Below are 6,000 nucleotides of genomic sequence, written 5' to 3' on the forward strand. Positions count from 1 at the left end.
CAACTCTGGGCTTGATCCCACAATCCTGGGATTGTGACCTGAGCTGAAATCAAGCGTCAGACGCTTAACGACTGAGCCATCCAGGCGCCTCTAAACGTCATTTCTAAACTGCATTATGACGTGCTTGAAATGAAACATTTGTTTTAAAGCCCTCAGTTACGCTTTTTGCATTTAGGAAGCTCCTATCAGCAGGATGCTAACCCTTTTTAAGATTAATCAGTTTACCATGCAGGAGCTAGGATTATCATATCTCCAGCCCACACCTGAGTTTTCGCTTGTGTGATGAACATTTGTATTTGGTTGACCTCCAGAGCTCCTCAGTCAAAATGTGACTGGATCTCTGTTCACTCCTCTCCCTGCAATCTGCCCACTCCTGGTCCTCCTCCTCTATTTTCTTTTTTTTTTTTTTTTTTCTTTTTCTTTAAGGTAAGCTTTACACCCAACATGGGGCTTGAACTCATGACCCTGAGATAAAGAGTCTCATGCTTTACCAACTGAGCCAGCCAGATGCCCCTCTCCTGTATTTTCTACTTCAGTCTTTATCATCTGAAATTTCCACTCAAATATGAGTAGTATCCTTAAATTCTTCCCTCTCCTTCCAAATCCAGTCGCCAATTTCTTAGCAAGTTTGTTTTCTTAATACCCATTTATCTGTTCAATTATCTCACTATTTTAGGTTTTTAGGGTTTAATGAGATTATTCTACTTCACTTGGATGCCTACAGTAATGTCTAACTGGTCTTCCTGCCTCTAATTTGACACCCCTTCTTTGTTCCTTTTCCACACTAACGTTAGTGCAGGGTACCTGGGTGGCCTAATCAGTTAAGCGTCCTACTTTTAATTTCGGCTTAGGTCATGATCTCACAGCCCTGTGGTTGAGCCCCCATATCAGGCTCTGCACTGGGCGTGAAGCCTGCTTAGGATTTTCTCTTCCTCTCTGCTGCTCCCCCAGCTCAGGCACGTGCGCACGCAAGCTCTCTCAAAAAAAGAAAGAAAAAGGGCGCCTGGGTGGCTCAGTCGGTTAAGCGGCCGACTTCAGCTCAGGTCACGATCTCGCGGTCTGTGAGTTTGAGCCCCGCGTCGGGCTCTGGGCTGATGGCTCAGAGCCTGGAGCTTCCTTCCGATTCTGTGTCTCCCTCTCTCTCTGCCCCTCCCCCGTTCATGCTCTGTCTCTGTCTCAAAAATAAATAAAACGTTAAAAAAAAAATGTTGAAAAAACAAAATGTACACCTACATGTATTATACTCCCACGTTTTCCCTTGGAAGAAATTCCAAATTTCTGGTGTGGCATTAGGACTTTATTGCAGTTGGCAAAAACAAAAATAAGAATTTTAGTTTAAGCCAAAGAATTTATTAGCCTTCAAAACTAAGAAGTCCAAGTATAAACCTACTTCTGCATGGCTAGTTCCAGAGCCTTGATATCTTCAGGGCTTTCTCTAGGTCAGTTCTGCTCTTCTCTTCATGTTTATTCTTTGTGTCTGCAGACAGTTTACTCTATACCTCCTGGGAGAATGCAGGGAGTGTCAAGTGACTTTATCTCCCTCACTCTAACCCAGACATATAGTCAATGGAGAAGTCCTAGGAAAGGTTCTGGTTAACTCAGCTTGAGTCATGGATTCAGTCTTGGGGTGTGGTGGTACAGGATCATCACCCAAAGTATACAGAACAGGAAAGAAGTGTTTTCTTAAAGAATTGAATGCTAGGCACACAGCATTCCACATAAGTCCACTATATCTGTCCACCTACCTTGCTTACCACTTACTTCCTAATGCTATATATAATGAAGACGATAAGCCCATAGAGCCAAGAAACACAATGAATCCAGAGCAGGACAGACACAAAATCACACCAAAGCATATCATAATCAAATTCTCAGCAAATAAAAAATAGAAGGGAACCTACTCAGTCTGATAAAAAGACATCTATGGAAAATGTACAGCTAAAATCACACCGAATGGTAGAAGACCAAAAACTTTCTCCTTGAAGTTGGGAACAAAATATGGATGTTTCTTTTCCACATTGTGGTTGGAGGTTCTGATTATTGCAACTTGGCAAACAAAAGAAATTAAAAACGTATAAATTAGAAAAGCAGAAATAAATACATGGACAGGCAATTATATAGAAAATCCTATAGAATATACAGAAAATACTAGAACTACTAACTAGGAAAAAATGGTAGAACTAATAAGTTAGATCACAGGACACAAGGTCAACATACCAATTGCATTTCTATATACTAGCAACAATTAAAAATTTTTAAACACTCCTTTAAAATAGCATTTAAAAAAACAAAAGAAAGAAAAAATACCCCCTCTCTCTGCCTTAAAATAAAATAAGAGTGTCACCTGACTGGCTCAGTCAAAAGAGCATGCGACTCGATTTCACGGTCATGAGTTTGAGCCCTAGGTTGGGTGTAGAGATTATCAGGAAAAAAAAAAAAAATTATATATATATATATATATATATATATACACACACACACACAAAATAGGACATTTTGACAAGATATGTGTAAGACCTGTGCAATGGAAACTATAAAACAGTGCTGGAAGAAAGTAAACCCCTAATGAGAAAGATAAAATGTTCATGGGTTGGGAGACTGAACTAATAACACATCAATTGATAGATCCAAAGCAATCCCAACCAGATTTCCAGAAAGCTTTGTAGAAATTGACAAACTGATCCTAAAATTTATATGGGATTGAGAGATTCTAGGATAGCCAAAACAGTTTTGAAAAAGAATAAAATTGGAGGACATATTCCAATGATTTCAAGATTCTATTATTAAGTTACAGCAAGGTAATGATGTGGCATTGGTGTAAGGATTATACATATGAATCAATAGAACAAAATAAGCATACAGAAATACATGCACACGCTTGTACAGGCAACCAATTGTCAACAAAAGTGCCAAGGTAGTTCAGTGGGGGAAAGAACAGTCTAATGAATGGCACCAAAACAAATATCCACACAGAAACAAAACAAAACCCTCCATTCTTACCTTGTAACATATACAAAAATTAACTTGACATGCATCACAGATGTCAAGTTAACAGGTAAGACTGAAACTTCTGGAAGAAACTAGTAAAAAAACAAAACAAAAAAAAAAAAAACGATCTTTGTGATCTTTGATTAGGTATGTTCTTAGGATGCAGAAAACCTGAATCAGAAAAAGTTGATAAATTGAAATTCATCAAAATTTAAGACATCTCTTCAAAAACCACATTAAGAAAATGAAAAGGTAACCCACACATTGGGATAAAATATTTGCAAACCACAGATCTGTTAAAGACAGACATACATTTGATCCTTGAACAACATGGGTTTGAACTGTAGGACTTCACTTTTACACAGATTTTTTTCAATAAATATATCGGAAGATTTGGGGAAATCTGTGACAGTTTGAAAAAATGCACAGATGAACTCCACAACCTAGATATAACCAAAAAAATGAAAAAAAGTATGCTATGAATGCATTAATATATGTAGATACTACTTTTTTAGCATTTACATAAAATGTACACAAATCTATTATAAGAAGTTAAATTTTGCAGTGCTGTCTGGCTCAGTCGGAAGAGCATATGACTTAAAATAAAAACTTTTTAAGAGAGTGAGTGCAAGTGGGAGAGAGGGGCTGAGGAAGAGAGAGAATTTCAGTTCGGTTCCACACTCATCCCTGAGCCTGACTCGGGGCTTGATCCCACGAATCATAAGATCATGATCTGAGCAGAAATCAAGAGTCAGACACTCAACCAACTGAGCCACCCACTCTCCCTGAGCATGTGACTCTTGATCTCAGGGTCCTGAGTTCAAGCACATATTGGGTGTAGAGATTACTAAAAAAAATAAGTAAACTTTAAAGAAAAAGTTAAAATGTATCAAAACTTATACACACACTTAGACTGTGCATGACAAACACCATTTGTAGTCAAGATGTAAACAAACATAAAAGTGCAGTATTAAATCATAACTGCATAAGATTAGCTGCAATACAAACTATACTGCTGTAATAATTTAGTAGCTCACCTGTGTCTACTGCAGTGAGCTCAAATGTTGCAAGTATCTGCTTAAAATGCCAAGTGATACTAATCATCATGTAAGCAATTGTCTCTCCAGTAAATTGCACAATGCAGTAAGAAAGATCTCTTATGGTTCTTGTGCATTTTTCATCATATTTAGTGCTATCCCATAAACCTTGAATAACACCAGGAGACCCATAGGAAATGCCTCCAGTGATGCTGAAAGGGCTCTCGAAGGAAATTCATGATATTACAAGAAAAAGTTGAATTGCTTGTTCTGTGTCATACAGTGAGGTCTGCAACTGTGGTTATGCACCATTTCAAGATAAATTAGTCCAGTGTAAGGACCACTGTAAAAAAAGAAAAGTCATGAAGCCAGCACTACAGCTACACCAGCAGGCATGAAAACCTTGCATTTTTTGCAAAATACTTTTTTATCTCATTGAAAATGCAGCTTTTATTTGGGTGTGAGATTACTGTAAGAAAGGCATACCTTTGGACACATATGATTCAAGAAAAAGTGAAGTCATGGGGTATCTGGGTGGGCTCAGTCGGTTAAACATCCCACTCTTGATTTCAGCTCAGGTCATGATCCCACGGTCATGATCTCATGGGATCGAGCCCCTTGTTGGGCTCTGCACTGATGGCACCAAGCCTGTTTGGGATTCTCTCTGCCCCTTCCTTGCTCTCTTTCTCTCTCTCTCAATTAGGGTGAATAAGTAAAGGTTAAAAAAAAAAAAGTGAAGTAGGGGCACCTAGTTGACTCAGTCAGTTAAGTGTCTGACTTCAGCTCAAGTCATGATCTTGCGGTTTGTGGGTTTGAGACTAATTGGGCTCACTGCTGTCAGCATGGAGCCTGCTTCAGATCCTCTGTCCCCATCTCTCTCTGCCCCTCCCCTGCTCATCCCTTCCCCTCTCTCTCCTCTTTCCTTCTCAAAAATAAACATAAAAAAATACTCTTTATTTTAAAAAAGTGAAGTCATTATATGACAACTTAGAACAAAAGGAAACAACGACCTAAAGCTGGAGAATTTAACGCCAGCAAAAGATGGTTTGAAAATTTTTTTTAGCTTGTTTGCTTGCTTGCTTGCTTTCTGAGTGAGACAGCAAGTGGGGGAGGGGCAGAGAGCAAGGGAGACACAGAATCCAAAGCAGGCTCCAGGCTCTCAGCTGTCAGCACAGAGCCCAACATGGGGCTCGAACCCATGAGTGGTGAGATCATGACATGAGCTGAAGTCAGATGCTTAACTGAACTACCCAGGCGCCCCTGGTTTGATAAATCTAGAAAGTGGTTTGGCTTAAATATAAAGGTAGGGGTGCCTGACTGGCTCAGTCAGATGAGCATGTGACTCTTGGTCTTGTATAGTTCGAGCCTCAAGTTGGGATTACCTAATTTAAAATAAAACTTAAACATATATAATAGGGGAAGCAGCTTCTGCCAAGTAAGAGGCAGAAGAGTTAACAGATTCCTGCCATTAAAATCATTGAGGAGAAAGGATATCTGCCTGAACAGGTGTTTAGTGTAGACACAAGTTCTTTATTCTGGAAAAAAAAAAAATGCCACGAAGAACATTTGTTACTAAGGAAAAGAAGTGAACATGAGGATTTAAGATAGGAATGGATAGGTTAAATTCACTGTTTTGTGCAAATGCAACCAGGTTTATGATCAAGACTACACTCACATATAAAGTTGCTAATCCCTAGACTTGAAGGAAAAAGATAAACACTAGTTGCCAGTCTTTTATTTTATTTTTTTAAGTTTATTTATTTATTTTGAGAGAGAGAGCAGGGCAGGGGCAGAGAGAGAGAGGGAATCCCAAACACAATCCACACTGTCAGTGCAGAGCCTGACGTGGGGCCTGAACTCATGAGCCATGAAATCATGACCTGAGCCAAAATCAAAAGTCAGATGCTTAACTGACTGAGCCACCCAGGCACCTCTCCCAGTCTTTTCATTGTACAACATGAAAGTCTGGACAATA

The sequence above is a fragment of the Prionailurus viverrinus genome, chromosome A1, assembly GCF_022837055.1.
Source record: "Prionailurus viverrinus isolate Anna chromosome A1, UM_Priviv_1.0, whole genome shotgun sequence".
NCBI lineage: Eukaryota > Metazoa > Chordata > Mammalia > Carnivora > Felidae > Prionailurus > Prionailurus viverrinus.